At 42.8% G+C, this 16,567-nt stretch overlaps 1 protein-coding gene across 1 annotated transcript in view; it reads right to left on the reverse strand.

Moving 5' to 3' along the window:
• Positions 1 to 16,356, reverse strand: part of FHL2 (four and a half LIM domains 2) — a 75,349-nt gene extending 58,993 nt beyond the window's left edge. The window contains exon 1 of the mRNA XM_064371434.1: positions 16,217 to 16,356. The gene's annotated coding sequence lies outside the window, so the exon portion shown is untranslated. The remainder of the gene's footprint in view (positions 1 to 16,216) is intronic.
• Positions 16,357 to 16,567: the final 211 nt, after the last annotated feature.

Genomic DNA, 16,567 nt, shown 5'->3' on the forward strand with positions numbered 1-16,567 from the left:
AAATATCTACTACCAAAATCTAAGTATTTGTTTGTCAGTTGTTGTTTCCGGTGAAAATGGAAGAAATGTCTTGTTGAACTTACAACTTGGGCCATTGCACAACTGCCTTTCCTCAAGACAGCCACAGTTCTTTGATATGAGCAGAAGTGCTTGATGCATCTTCTCTTTCGTCGCTCAGAATATCAAAAAGATGGGTGTTGCTGGGTGCAGTGGCTCATGCCTATAATCCTAGCACTTTGGGAGGCCGAGGGAGTGGATTGTCTGAGCTCAGGTGTTTGAAACTAGCCTGGGCAACATGGTGAAATCCTGTCTCCAGTAAAATACAAAAAATTGGCCAGGCGTGGCAGTGTGCACCTGTAGTCCCAGCTACTAGGGAGACTGAGGCAGGAGAATTGCTTGAACCTGGGAGGTGGAAGTTGCAGTGAGTTGAGATTGTGCCACTGTACTACAGCCTGGGCAACAGAGTGAGACTGTGTCCAAAAAAGAAAATAATGTGTTTAAGGGTCCAGATTTAATAACAATAATTTTACTGTGGCCAGGCGTGGTGGCTCACACCTGTAATCCCAGCACTTTGGGAGGCCGAGGTGGGTGGATTGCCTGAGGTCAGGAGTTCAAGACCAGCCTGGCCAACATAGTGAAACCCCGTCTCTACTAAAAATACAAAAAAAAATTAGCTGGGCGTGTTGGTGGGCACCTGTAATCTCAGCTACTTGGGAGGCTGAGGCAGGAGAATCCCTTGAATCTGGGAGGCGGAGGTTGCGGTGAGCCGAGATCATGTCATTGCACTCCAGCCTGGGCAACAAGAGTAAGAATACATCTCAAAAAAAAAAAAAATTGTTACTGTTTCATCAAGGTCGTTCTGGAATGCGACGGGGCTTTTCTTTTCCCTCTTAGTGCTTGGTGATGAAGAATATCATGAATACTGGTTTGGTTTGGAGCCACCACCTTGATTCTTGCTAAGGCACCAGAAGTTTTCCCACCGTGACTTTAGTACCAGCATAAATGTCAACACAGTGAAAAGACAAGTAATATATCCTACTAGTATTAAAACAGCTTTGACCACACAAACTCTTTGAAAGGGACTCAGGGTGTAAGAACCACATATTGAGAAACATTGAATTAAAACACTTTAGTCTGGGGAAGTCATTATGCTTTGTAATAGAAGTGGAAGTAGTATATTTTCCATCATATGGGTAAATGGTGGGGATTCAGACAGTCTGGAAAGCTAGTGTCTCATATCTGTTCCCATTCTTGACTCTGCAAATGGTCACCCAAGGCTGCCAAGGGCTCATCATTGAGATGGTGGTGGGCTTATTGAGCTGGATATCCTAACACCTGGACCTTCTGGTCTGAAAGATGTGGGGTAGCCAGACAGGTAAGCACCAGGGCGAGCCACCTGAGTCACAGGGATACACTCTCTCCAACAGAAATTATTTATTTTATTCCTATTGGAAATAAGCCACAGAGACCCAGAGGGTCAAACAACATCAACAAAAACAAACAAAAAACACACTTTAATCTCATAAGTAGGTCAGAGTTGCACATTTCATGAGAATTGGATCCAAAAGACCAGGTACCACTAATTCTCCAGATATTTCAGTTGAGCTGATTTAGTGAGCAGCTTCTGTTCTGCACTTTACATTTTTATGAATACAGCTGTGGATAAAGTATGTGCAGACATAGAGTGTTCTATTTCTTCTTTAAGGTTATATCTGTCTATAAAATGTATTTATTCTTACAGTAGCTGACCCTGCCACCCCACCTTATCTGCAGTTTCTCTTTCCATGCTTTCAGTTACTCATGGTCCACAGTGGGGCTGAAAATAGATTAAGTACAATACAATAAAATATTTTGACAGAGAGCGGCCACATTCACATGTGTTTTATTACAGTATATTGTTATAATTATTCTATTTTACTAGTACTGTTAATCTCTTGCTGTGACTAGTTTATAAGTTAAAATGTATCATGGGTATGTATACATAGGAAAAAACATAGTATATGTGGGTTTTGGGACTACCCACAGTTTCAGGCATCCACTGTGAGTCTTGGAAAATATCCCCAGCAGATAAGGCGGGACTACTGTGTAGTATTTGTATACGAATATTTTATTTAGTATATGTCAGTCTACAAAGTAGGCTTTCCTGTACCCATACGTCAGAAAGCCAGACATGCAGATCTATAGAAGGCCACTGGAGGATCAGAATATGCCACACCAAAATATGTCACACCAAAATATGCCACTTTGGCATAAGGATTTAAATTTTTTTTTTCATAGGTTTTTGGGGGAATAGGTGGTGGTTGGTTACATAAGTGAGTTCTTTAGTGGTGATTTGTGAGATTTTGGTGCACTCATCACCCAAGCAGTACACACTGAACCCAATCTGTAGTCTTTTATCCCTCACTCCCTTCCCACCCTTTCTCCCAGAGTCTCCAAAGTCCATTGTATCATTCTCATAAGGATTGCTTTGAAGTGAAGGCAATTAAGAAGCAGCAAATGCAGAAAAAGCAGGACATAGATTTCCCTTTGTGAAGGTGTTTCTCCTCTCCTCTTCCATACTAAGAGGAGAACAACTCTTGTCACTAGAGGCAGAAAGTCTGGACCAAGACAGTTCTGCATAAACATATCACCCCTACCTTTCATTGGATTCCCCTATATGTGTACTCTTCCACTCCTAGAAGCCCAGGTTGCTTTTTGATTCTTTTAAAACCCCATCTCTACTTAAAAATACAAAAATTAGCCTGGTGTGGTGGCGTGCATCTGTCATCCCAGCTACTTGGGAGGCTGAGGCAGGAGAATTGCTTTAACCAGGGAGGTGGAGGTTGTGGTGAGCTGAGAGCAGGCCATTGCATTCCAGCCTGGGTGACAGAGAGTGACTCTGTCTCAAAAAAAAAAGAAAAAGAAAAAGAAAAAGCCAACAGAGCAATGATGTTTCCAAAAAAGGCAAGATGCAGCTTTTAGAATGATTGGAAATTACAGTTGAATTTTGAATTATTTGCAAGTCACTTGAAGATTTCAAAAACTAATTTCATCAATTCGAACAATAGCCCTTACTGGTATAATTATCTGCATTTTACAAGAGTAGAGATTGAGGTACAAAGAGAGGATACACTATACTTGCCTGAGGGTCCCATGAAGCTTCTGACAATATCGGGGGACATACTGATACTCCTAACAGTATTTTTAGCTATTCAGTGGAAAACAATTGCATCACTTTTTTAAGATCACAGTCATTAAGGAATCCACCATATTTCTGTAATAGGAAGAATGTTTATCTCTGTGTCTTGTCCTTCTGGTTAAAGGGTATTTGCTTCCTCTTTGGCAATGTAATGACCACACTATGTCATCACTGGGGCTGTCTTTCTATCTTGGATGCAAGATTTTACCCTGTGCATTTGTCAAACTGCTCTTAGCTCTTGGAAAAACAGGTTCTCTGCTCCCATAAGGAAGTGAGAATAAAAGAATTTTCCAGCTTTCTAAAAGGCAATGTGCGTTCTGTCTTAGCCGCTTCCCATCACCCCTAGCCCCACCAGGAAAAGTCAGTATTCATTTTAGATGTCTAAAAGTAATTGCAACTAAGTTACCTTAACCAGACTCCATAATTCAAGTCAAAAGTAACCAAAAGCGGAATGAAAAACACATGGTAAAGAACGGAAACAGCACGTCTATTAAAACACCTTTGCAGTTTGCTTTTATCTCTCCTTCCAGACATCCTGCCTAGGGTCGCTGTCTTCTGCTCTGCACTATGTTCCCCCTCCTCCCTTCCCTGAGCCAGCAGTCCTGGAAGGCAGCCTTTGACGTGAGGGCTCCCCACTCCTGCATCTACCTTCTGCAAAATTACAGGAAGAGGCTGGAAGCCCCTGCACTGCTGCAGAGATCCTGAAAGAATGCAGAAGTGGGGCCAGGCACTCAGGCAGGGATATTTCCTCTTATTTTGTGGCACAGAAGGGAGGTGCATGAGAAAACACGCACTCCCACACTTAGGCACAAATAGTGCTGGGGTGCAGATGCTGCCGAGGAGGTGTGGGGTTGCTGAGAATTAGCCGAGTTGCTTTGAAGCTTCTCAGAGATCTCTCCTCACATGGCCCGATCCGTCTTTTGTGAATGGTGCGAGGTTTTGGCTGTTTCTTTCTTTTCCCTTTTTTTTCTTTTCTTTTTTTTTTTTTGAGACGGAGTTTCGCTCTCGTTACCCAGGCTGGAGTGCAATGGCGCGATCTCGGCTCACCGCAACCTCCGCCTCCTGGGTTCAGGCAATTCTCCTGCCTCAGCCTCCCGAGTAGCTGGGACTACAGGCGTGCGCCACCATGCCCAGCTAATTTTTTGTATTTTTAGTAGAGACGGGGCTTCACCATGTTGACCAGGATGGTCTCGATCTCTTGACCTCGTGATCCACCCGCCTCGGCCTCCCGAAGTGCTGGGATTACAGGCGTGAGCCACAGCGCCCGGCCTCTTTTCTTTTTTTGATAAAGATTTATGTTTCGGGCGCGGTGGCTCACGCCTGTAATCCCAGCACTTCGGGAGGCCGAGGCGGGTGGATCACGAGGTCAAGAGATCGAGACCATCCTGGTCAACATGGTGAAGCCCCGTCTCTACTAAAAATACAAAAAATTAGCTGGGCATGGTGGCGCACGCCTGTAGTCCCAGCTACTCGGGAGGCTGAGGCAGGAGAATTGCCTGAACCCAGGAGGCGGAGGTTGCGGTGAGCCGAGATCGCGCCATTGCACTCCAGCCTGGGTAACGAGAGCGAAACTCCGTCTCAAAAAAAAAAAAAAAAAAAAAAAAGATTTATGTTTATAGAACTGATCACATAGGAAGGCATTTCATTGACTCTAGCCTAAAGGATCAAACTAAGCCATCTGCAGCGAATGGAGGATGACTGGGAGGGGTGCGTGGGAGTAAGAGAGCTGTCTCCGGCACTGTAAGAATCCAGGAAAGGAAAAAGAAAACCTGCAAAGATGGTTTATAGCAGGACTGCAAACTTTGGTGGCAGCCCACACCAGGAAGTGCATTTTTACATCACAACCACTTCAAAGACCCTCACATTCAGTGCTACAAAAATATACTGTCATGAAAAAATTATGGAATTTCTTACTATGTGAAAATCATTCTATCCCCTTTCATTCTATTTTTTCCTACTCTAGTTAATGTCATTTTGTTGTTAAAAATATACTGCCCTCAATCCAATGAACTGATTTCATAACCCATAACATGCACTATGAAACTGACCCTGAGCTTGAAACACTTTTGTTTCAGTGAAGCCTGGACAAGAGAGAGTGCCTTGTGAACTTGTGGAGAGGGTGGCAGAAAAGCACCCCAATTTAGAACAATGTCACACACACACACAAAGAGCTCTGGGGGTTGGGATTGGAGATGCAACTCTCAAATGTCAATAATCAATAGGAGAAACGTGTGCCTGACTTTCAAATGGAGGCCCTTGTGAGGGAATTACTTTGTCGATCTGCCTTCTAAGAAATTGTACTTTGGCATTTCTTGTCTATCATGTGAAAGGAATAAGAGTGTTTGAGGTTGCAGGCAAGTACTTAGATGTTGAATAATCCCTCTAAACCATTATGCTTACAGCTAAGGCAGCTTCACGATGGCCTGGGTGCTTGGGTGTGAGGCTTTGGACCCTGAGAACCTGCAGTTACACCTGTGGACCTGACATACTTATTAAAAGTGCTCTCAAAAGCACCTCAGTTTGGACCATAAATTCAAAGGTTACCCTAAGTATGAATAGCTGAGGAAAGTGTATCTAGAGTATGCAATCTACTTTATTCTTACTGCTTTGTCACATAAGTACACAGCCCATGCGAATTCACCTCTGATTTCTAACACCATGTTGCTCACATTCAGGAAAGGATCAAAGTAATGCAACTGGATACCAAGTCATCCTGTCCCCAGAACTCACGGTCGTAACAGGTCCCAGGCGGCTAGAAGGCTGCTTAGGGTGTTCCCTAGTCCTTCCCACCTCGAGGAATAAAGGCCCTTTACGATTCCAGCCCTTGAGGCCCTGAGCCATCCCTGACTGGGTGGAGGTTTGTGTATACATGTAGGGGCGGCCTGTGCCACTCACAGGTAGAGTAGAGGCCTGGACATAGTTCAGCTGACATAGCTTTGGGAGCCAGGGGCTTCCCGAGCTGTGAACACCCCATCTTCCCCAAACTGCAGCTCATCTCCAGCTTCTACTTTCCCTGCAACCCCACTTCTTTTGTACCCAAATAAGGCTCGTGTCCTGTTGGCTTGCCCCCTCCCTGGTGGATCAGAGCTGGCTCTTTTGCTGGGCCTTGGAACCACGTTTGGGATCTTTCCAGCCCTGAGAGGTTAGGCTCCTCAAAGGCCGCCAGCCTGACTTGGAGCCCGCCCGCCCACTGCCCCCTCCTGTGGGCAGGTCCACCCATGGCTGCCACATGACCACACTTGTCCTGTCCCTTGGCTCTGTATGCGTCAGCTTGTTCGCCACCTTGCTGGGCTGGTTCCTGGAGCTTCTATCTGTTGTGACCTGGGTCATCACCTTCTCCCTGGTCACCTGTGTGGCCAGACCTTGTGTCCTTCACTGGAGCATCCTGAGCTAGGTTGCCCCAGCTTTTCCTCACCTGCTCCTCTTTCTGTGGGGATCCTGCTTCCAGGTCTGCGCTTGGTGGCTGCGCTACACTCTGCACAGACACTCTGTTGGACAAGACGGATGTCATGGCCTGTCCCCACACTGAGCTTTCATTTCTACTTTGTAAACTACTTTTACCGAACATCTGTGGTTGCTTAAGAGTCAATAATATATTTGGAGATGAGGTGAAATGGATTGTTTTAAACCCTACCTTGATGAGATAAAACAATATTGAAAGTTAACTGTGAGACTTTGGCATCCTATACTGCCGAGGAGAAGGACAGAAGGGGATGACCTGTCTTGTTTAACGTGGCATGCAAAACCCGAATCTGGGATCCACAGCTTACCATACTCCCTCCACTGCCACAAGGGAGGAAAAGCACTTCATAAACACCAAAGACTTTACTTCAAGAAATAGGCCGGGATTCAAATCACAGTTCTGCCTCTTAGTAATTGGTAGCAAAATGATGGTCTCCCAAGATATGCACGTCTGAATTCCTGGACCCATGAATGTGACACCTTACTTGACAAGAGTGGCTTTGCAAATGTGATTAAGGATCATGAGATAGGGAGATTATTCTACATTATCTGGGCAGCCTCCAATGTAATCACCAGCGTCCTTATATATGAAAGATGGAGTCAGGAGAAGCAGAGTGAAAGAGACATGTGAAGATGCTGTGCTCTGGACTTTGAAGATGGAAGACCATGAGCCAAGGAATGCAAGCATTTTCCAGAAGCTGGGCAGGGTGAGGAAACATTTCTTCCCTAGAGCCTCCAGAATGCAGCCCTGCTGATACCTCGATTCTGGCCGAGTAAGATCTGTTTCAGATTTCTGTCCTCCAAAACTGTAAGATAGTAAATTTGTGTTGCTTTAAGACAGTAAGTTTATGGTAATTTGCTACGGCAGCCATAGGAAACTAGTAAAGCAACTATAGCTTCTTAGTTCAGATACTTTTTTGGATTTGTTTCCTCATCTGCAACCTAGGAATTGTAATTGTCCCTGCACCAGGTGGCTGCTGTGAAGACGGGACAGTGCAATGCAAGTCAAGCGCACCATGTACTTTCTGCCACATGGCGTGGGCTCAGTTGATGGTAGCCATGGTTATTAGCGCCTCCTTGAATCCCTACAAGTGGCTGACAAGGTTACTATATTATTCCCATTTTACAAATATGGTTCTGGGAAGTTAAAATCTTGCCTGTGGCCCGTGTGAGCGGCAGAACTAGGACCTTGCGCCCTGGCAGCCTGACTCATCAACTTCCACCCTCTTTCCTTGACAAAATGCGAGTGTAGTGGAAGTTTTTAAAATGAATTTTAAGTGGTGAACAATGGACATTAGACTTGGATCCTAACAAGACCTCTGTGTCCAGTGATAGGCATTGTTGGGGCTCAGCAAACAACACCCCAAAGTGTGGCGCTGTGGCTCGCTGAGTGCTTGGAACCGAAGCACACTGGAAAGGCCTCTGAAGCAAAGTCTCTCTCTGATCTTCTTCTGTCCTCCTTCTGTTTTGTTGCCTCCCTTAAGGCAGGTCAGAGAAACCAGAACCACTCTTTCCCCAAAATAAAACCTAGAAATAGGCCAGGTGCGGTGGCTCATGCCTGTAATCCCACAACTTTGGTAGGCCAAGGAAGGCGGATCACCTGAGGTCAGGAGATCGAGACCAGCCTGGCCAACATGGTGAAACCCCATCTCTACTAAAAATACAAAAAATTAGCTGGACGTGGTGGCACATGCCTGTAGTCCCAGCTACTCAGAAGGCTGAGGCAGGAGAATCGCTTGAACTCAGAAGGTGGAGGTTGCAGTGAGCCGACTTTGCGCCTTTGCACTCCATCCTGGGCAACAAGAGTGAAACTCGTTTTAAAAAAAAAACCCTAGAAATATTACTCTAAGCTTTCCCCTGCCTTTTTGTGTAGGAGTTGGCCATAAAGAAATTCCCGGACCTACCTTTTCTGAAAGGAGATCCTAAGACCTCATTCCAGAGAGGTCCTGCCCTGTGTCTGGGAGGAAAGACTGCCCCATAGAAAGGCCAATTTGAATGACAGCAGAGAGGCCTTGCTGGGGTTCCCCACCCAGTCTGTTACCATTAGGTCATACCGATCATGTCCAATCACATTTTTACACAACTATACACTCTTAATCAAATCTAACCATAAAAATGACCAGTTTTCTGTTGGATCTTTGGGTCTTCATTTCTGAAGCCTCCCATGTCATGAAATAAATTAGTTGGCTATTCTCTTGTTAATCTAGATTTTGTAATAAGAATGCCAGCCATGACCCTTATGATGAGGAGGAAGAGTTTTGTACCATTCCGACTCTACAATATGAATTACAGTCAAAAAGTTTCTAAGATCTCAAATTAAATGTATAAAAATAGATTATTCACACCTTCATCCTTCAAGAGACATTTATTTAGTACCTAGTAGGCAGCACTCACTGTTGTAGGTATTGGGGATACCTCGCTGAACAAAATAGAGTCTCTGCATTCATTGGAGTGCACATTTTGTTGGAAGAGAGATAAACATATATAGATATGCAGGTGTGTATATGTGTGAGAAGGCAAGTAAATCAGCATTAGAGAGCTAGAGATTGATAAGGAGTGTCATTTTAGATGAAGTATTTAGGGGTAGTTCTCATGCTGGGCGTGAATGAATGAAGGCTAATGATTGTCTTAGGGAAGAGTCTGGCAGAGATGCCAGCAATTGTGAAAGCCCTGGGGCAGGCAGGGCAGTACTTGGCATAACTGGATCAGGGCAGTGTGACTGGATCCCCCCTAGATGGACAGGGAAAGACAGAAGAGATGAGGCCCCAGATTCCTGGGTCCCTGATTATGTAGGGCTCTGTCAGCTATGGTTAGAGTTAGGATTTTATTTTGACTCGGGAAGCCATTGGAAAATTTTGGGGAAAGGAGACACACTATCTAATTTAAGTTACAAATGCGATCGCAAATTTTAAACAGAGGCCTGCAGTTAAATTGAGCTCACATTGGCCTCTGGGGTTGCTTGGCTGCTCCTGCCCGAGGCCGGTGGAGGTTTGCTGACACGTCCCAGGAAAGAGTGAAGCACAGCAGACAAAAGTAGAAGCAGCTCAGGGCAGCGTGCCAGGATCCTGCCAGAGCTCATCAGCAGCCACGGTGGAGGATATGCTGCCACTGGGTGGAGGATATGCTGCCACTGCTGCTTAATAACGGCAGCTGAAGGGTTTATCAATCCTTCTACCCAACTTTCATGATTTAAACAAAGTTGAACTTGCCACTATTCATTTCCAAACTGTCTGACTTGTGGAGAGCCCTGTCTTAATTAGAAGGTCCTTATCCCGCTCTTCCTTGCTGCCTGCAGAGCTTTTCTTCCTGAGAGTGTTTGCAGACATGGAACCGTGGGTGTGCAGATTCCTCCCCTCACTTGGATGATTGCCCATGCTCGTTAATTTGAGTGCCAACACATTTGCACCTGCTCATAGGTTTTTGCATTTTCAGTTTGCAGGAGTAGAGAGACAGGGACCCAAAAGGAGTTTGTCTCATGCACTTTCCAGATCTCAGCTTTATGTCTTACACACGCTATTATTTTTTTCACTGAACCTAACTGATCTGAATGTCTTGTTTGACCTCTGTCTTTTGACTTTGGGATTGGAAGAGCATAACATTTGACCACTGGTCCTCTATTCGATATAAATAAAGTTGAAGTAAAGAGACTATTCTCTCTCACCTGCTTTTTTGGTTCCTAAATTATATTTAAAGAGAGCAAAATATTACTGTTTCCTAGTAAGTTAATTAAAAGATTCTGAAGAAAATTGGACAGCTTTTCAAAAAGAATTTTGCAGAGTTTAGAATATTTTAGCATTTTCATCCTATTCTCTTCCTCCAACACAGACAGACTCATACGGAGACACACACAGACACACGCAGAGACATATATACACAGAGACACATGTGCACATAGACACACCCACACAGACTGATACATTAGTAAATGGAAGATTCCAAATCAAAGAATCTACTCTTTAAGTAGATTATCATCAAATGTTAGTACTTATTGCATCCAAAAAATTCCATTTAAAAACCACGTCCTTGTGCTATGTATCCAAAGGTAGGGAGTGAATATGAAACCTGGTTCCCAGCCAGAATTGCAGAAGGGAAAAGTACTGGGCAAGAAGAAAAACTTGTAGCTCCTTCCTTTGGATTTCGACACTCCTAGAACTCAACTGAATTACACACAACAGTTTGGTTCAGCAAATATTTATTAGGCAGCTGTACACTGTGTGCAAGTTACAGTGCTAGCTCTCAGGGCTTGAGTAGGGTGATGAATACCCTTCCCAACCTCTTGAGAAGGTGCTGCAACTAAAGGGAGAATTAAAAATGAAAAATAAAAATAAGGTCAAAGTCCTCATTTTTCTTTTTTTTTTTTGAGATGGAGTCTCTCTCTGTTGCCCAGGTTGGAGTGCAGTGGCATGATCTCGGCTCACTGCAACCTCTGCCTCTCGAGTTTAAGCAATTCTCCTGCCTCAGCCTCCCAGGTAACTGGGATTACAGGCACATGCCATCACACCCAGCTAATTTTTGTATTTTTTAGTAGAGATGGGGTTTCCCCATGTTGGCCAGGCTGGTCTTAAACACCTGACCTCAGGTGATTCACCCACCTTGGCCTCCCAAAGTGCTGGGATGACAGGCGTGAGCCACCGTGTCTGGCTTCATTTTTAAGATGAGGTCCTTTCTCCATTGTGGGGGCTTTTCCAAGTGTCTAGTGGGATTAGTGTGAAGCTGGTATTGCACTGCCTGCATTCAAATTCAGCTTCCCCTGTACTGCCTCTGTGCCCCTTTGCTTCTCAGTGCCTCAGCGTCCTCATCTATAAACAAGGAAACTGTTAACATTCCTTGTGGAGCCACCCACCCTGCACATCCTGAGAGTGTGTGTGTGTGTGTGTGTGTGTGTGTGTGTAGCACTCACAACACTGCTGCACTCGCCATGAGCACTTGAACGCCAACAAATATTATCTCTCTAATTCAGAGCTTCATTTTATTTTAAATCTGGAATCCAAATTAGTCTTATTCCAGATACTTAATGAAAACCATGTTTTTCTTTTTTCCCCTTTTATTTTGGGGAGCCAAGAAACTTCCTTATTTCATCTTACAAAATGTTGGGTTTTAGAAATATCCCAAAAAGAACAAAGAGAAGTGAGGCAGCCCTTGTCCTTAAGTCATTACCCAGCCCTCAACACATTTAGCACGTTTTCTGGTACCTTGGAAGGAATCTTATCACTTTCCATCTCCGTATTGTTCACATTCCTTCCCACCTGTAATGTTCTCAGCCTCTGCTAATTCCTCCTTTTGTCCAGGTGCCATGTCCCTTGCTCTGTAAACTTTATGCCAAGTATTTAAAAACATCCATAGATTTTTGCCCTCAATGCCTGCAGCATTCATTTATGTCATTCAAACCATGCTGCCCATTGCATATGGTAAGAGGGTTGCTTTTTTGCCATTCAAGTCTAAAGCCAACTGGATTGGAAAGTACCAGAAAGAAAGACATAGGCCAGGTGCGGTGGCTCATGCCTGTAATCCCAACACTTTGGGAGGCCAAGGTGAACAGATCACCTGAGGTCAGGAAGTCAAGACCAGCCTGGCCAACATGGTGAAACCTCGTCTCTACTAAAAATACAAAAATTAGCTGGGTGTGGTGGTACATGCCTGTAATCCCAGCTACTCAGGAGACTGAGGCACAAGAATCGCTTGAACCCAAGAGATGGCGGTTGCCATGAGCCAGATTGCACCACTGCACTCCAGTCTGGGCAACAGAGTGAGATTCCATCTCAAAACAAACAAACAAGCAAAAAATCCCAACAACAACAAAAAAAGACATTATCTTTAACTTGGTTGCACCCTCAGCAATGAATAGCATGGTCCTAAGCTTCAGTTTCCTTCTCTGAAAATAGGACTAATAATAAAATTAATAATAACATTTGCCTATAGGGCTGTTGTGTTAAATGAGCTAAAACATAGTTCCTGAATATAACGATCATTTAATAAATTTTAACCTTTTTTTTTTCAGTTCGGGTCTTGTTTTCTTGCCCAGGCTGTTTTCTAACTCTAGGCTCAAGCAATCTTCTCCCTTCGGCCTCCCAAACTAGCCATTATTCTTAATAGGCTAAATCATTCTGATTGGTTATTTACGATTTTTATAATTGGTGGTAATAATTAGAGTGTTTTATGTTTGCATAGAATTTTGCATTACTAAAACTTTTATCATTAGTTTTCATGTAGAACATTTAGTAAACCATTTAAAATGTAAAGAAAAATATAAAATTACTACTAATCTTATCCTTCAGAAATGATAATTGTATATATTTTGGTGTATTTTTTCAGTTCATATATTATGAATATTGCTTTGTATTTAGAGCTTTAAAAATTGAAAGTTCTATGTAAACTTTATTTTTGATGGTTGCCTATATTCCATACTATGGCTATATTATATTTTATTTAACCATACTCCACTTTTGAGCTATTGCACTGTTTATTAGTTATTACATATTATTACATATATACACACACACACACACACACACACACACACACAATGTTTTTATGTAACCCATTGTGCCTTCATCTTAACCATTTCATCTTCTTATAAAGGATACGACTTGAAGTAGAATATTCAAATCATGTCATTTTCTATTTTGTGTTCATATGAAACCACGGGCTGATATTTTGAAATTAGTTTAGATTTAGCTGAACAGAACTAAGTCCAGGCAAAAAGCACTATGATGGCTTTTACTTAATATGAAAATAGGTGGTCCCCACAGCCACTTCAGATACCATCTAGACATGCTTACTCTTTAAACACCAGAATAACAGCACTTTGGCAGGCAGAGGCAGGCGGATCACCTGGAGTCAGGAGTTCGTGATCAGCCTGGCCAACATGGTGAAACACTGTCTCTGCTAAAACTATGAAAATTAGCAGGGTGTGGTGGTACATGCCTGTAGTTCCAGCTACTTGGGAGGCTGAGGCAGGAGAATCACTTGAACCTGGGAGGCAGAGGTTGCACTGAGCTGAGATTGCACCACTGCACTCCAGTCTGGGCGACAGAGCAAAACTCTGTCTCAAAAAAAAAAAAAAAAGTAATAATAATAATAATAAAAGAGCAGAATGAAATTCTTGCACTTTCCTCTTGATATCTAATTGTATGCTCCCCCTTAATAAAACACATCAAGTATGTTTTACGAATTGTTGGCTTCAGATGGTTTTAGTTCAGTTTAATTTTTCAGTATTGCTCTTTAACTGCAACAAAAGTCCTGTGTTAAAATGGATTTTTATTCCTCTTTTCCCTATCTAAAATGTATCCATTAAATTCAAATAAAGTCCCAAATTGTAACACATTAAATTACTCAGCACTTATGTTGGTTCTTCTCTATTTTTCATCCATATTTTAGTGTATTAGAGACTAAGTGAGGAGGTGCTGACAAATCAATGGTAATAAAAAAAAATCAGTAAACCAGATTTTGTAAGGCATGGCAGGCATGCAGATCAAGGCACAAGATGGTTGAGTTTTTCCTGAATCAAAAGGGACCAGTACTAGGGTAGGAATCAATTACCAGATCATACTTCAAACTGATGTTATATCGCTATATTCTAATAAAATATCTTATCTAAATCTTTATGCCCTTTGACTCTTCATCTATCCAACTATTATGACTATTTTAATATATTGACTAACCAAAATGGGTCATAATGATGTATAGAGATAACTGATTTTCAAGGAATTAGATTTTGAATCAGCGGTAAAAGACATTGACCATAAATTGGACAGAAAGCAGATTACCAAATAACTTGATTGATATATATGTTTCTGCTAATTGTAATTTACAGTTTCCCAAATAACTTAATGTTTTTGGATTCACCTTAAAATATCTCGTACTATGAAGTGAATGGTTAGTCTTTCAATCAAAGATACCTAAGAATCAATAAATAATTAAAATGAACAATAAATTGCAAGAATAGTTACCTTTGAGTAATAAGAGTATATATAATTTTCCATTTTCTTCTTGTTGCTGGCCTGTATTTTCTATAGTAAACACAGATTATTTGTAGAGTAAAAAAAAAAGAAAATGTAAACACTCAATATAATTTTACCTCATCCTTTGGTGGGGAGAGAATGAATTAAAATCAGTCTCTGGGCCATGTATTGTAAACATGAAATATTTTAGAGATCAGTGGAAAGTGTGTAGGTCCCTGTGCTTCAGGTCATGGGAATGCAGTGAGAGGCATGGCTTGGCCTGACCTTGGGGATTTGAAATCAATGGAGAACTCTGGAAGCTCTAAATAGAACAATGAAACTTAAAAGTATGAGATGTTCTAAAAGACAAGGTGGTGGGTGAGCAGTCAGGGAAACCTATGTTGGAAAATATGCAACTTTTCATGGAAGTAATATATTAAAATATTTTTTAATATAAGAAAAAGCCTCCAAAATGTAATCATTTGAGTGGATTAGTCAGCTATTCAATTAAATATAAAAACTTGGGTCGGATGGATCTCAACATATAATAAACCTTATTCCAGCCCATCCTGGATACTCCAAAACCCTGATTTGATCATTACACATTCTGTGTATGTACTGAACACTCACAGGTACCCCATAAATATGTAAAATATCACGTATCAGTAAAATTGTAAAAGCCTAGCAATAAAATAAAATTCAAATAATATTCTTCAAGAAACAAATAAAACGATGAAAATAAACTTACATACAGCAAATGTGAGCTACAATAGCATTAACCTGTAATGCAGGTGTTTATTAACACTCTTCGTACTCCAGAATAATTTAGAAACAAAAACCGGACTGACAACTCTTTCTTTTCTTTTTAGATTAGACTTGATAAAGTGTCTTGCATGGAGTCTGGCTAGAGGATATTTATATAGATGATGTCTATTATCATATATATGGCATCCTATCAGTATTGAGATTATTACACAATTGGCCAGGGCATTACTCAGGACTGTGCATCCTGGAGTTTGCCCTGCTCTGGAAATTGTAAAATATTCATGCATTTCCTTTTTAAAGCACGCAACAGCTCTCTGGACTTTCAAACCATCAGCCACGAAGAGTCATGTTGTATAAACATACTTTCCCAGGGTAATCAGACTCATCAGTAATTTGCCATTTCAGCCCAGGCTTTCCGGAAATTCTGTCAGGGAGAAAAAATTCAAGTGCACTGTGGTTTTCCCCCTTTCCAATGTTTATAATATTTCTTCTTTTGCTTTCCCCTTAAAAAATGTTTTCCGGTGTTCAAATCTGATTCCCACTGAGTGGGGGCAGGGGTTCAATTTCATTTAAACCTCTCCTTATTCCCAATGAGCAGGGTTCTCTATCTTCAAGCCGACACCCCTCTGTCTCTGGGCAGGGTGGCTTCTCTTCCTGGGCTTTGCCATTGGTAGGAGCCAGCAGCCAGCACCACCTGCATCTCTGCTGGGGTCAGTGAGCTCCCAGTGCCTGAGAGCCTTCTCCCAGGCCTGGGACACTCCCTGTGCATGGAGCAAGATGCCTACACAGCTGCTGTCCAAGCCTGCTGCAGAGTCAGGCTGGGAAGGATGGCAAGAGTGAGAGAAGGGCACGGGGAACCAGTGGTCCTTACCTGCAGTGTCAGGGTTCTGTCTTCTGTCCTCCAGCCTGTTGAGCAGGGACAGCGGCTGTGCAGGCAGACGGCCTGGTTAGATGGCCCCAACCTTCTGTGTAGCTGCCGGCCAGTTGCGCTGCCCTTGTCAGTGCCACTATAAATAAGGTAAGTCTGGACATTGGCCAGACTCAGGAGATAAGAACCCAGCCCCTGGCTCCTACATGCCTTTTAAGGTCTTCACATTAAAGGAGCCTCAGCTCCCAGATGGGAAAGGGCTGCCATGTCCTCATTTGTCCTGCCTGCCTCAATGACACCTCAGGCCTGACATTTTCCAGTAATCCAAAGGGTAGCTGAAGTGGAAAGGCCACC

The sequence above is a fragment of the Aotus nancymaae genome, unplaced genomic scaffold (assembly GCF_030222135.1).
Source record: "Aotus nancymaae isolate 86718 unplaced genomic scaffold, 86718_ANA_hifiasm-v0.15.2.pri h1tg000131l, whole genome shotgun sequence".
Classification (NCBI taxonomy): domain Eukaryota; kingdom Metazoa; phylum Chordata; class Mammalia; order Primates; family Aotidae; genus Aotus; species Aotus nancymaae.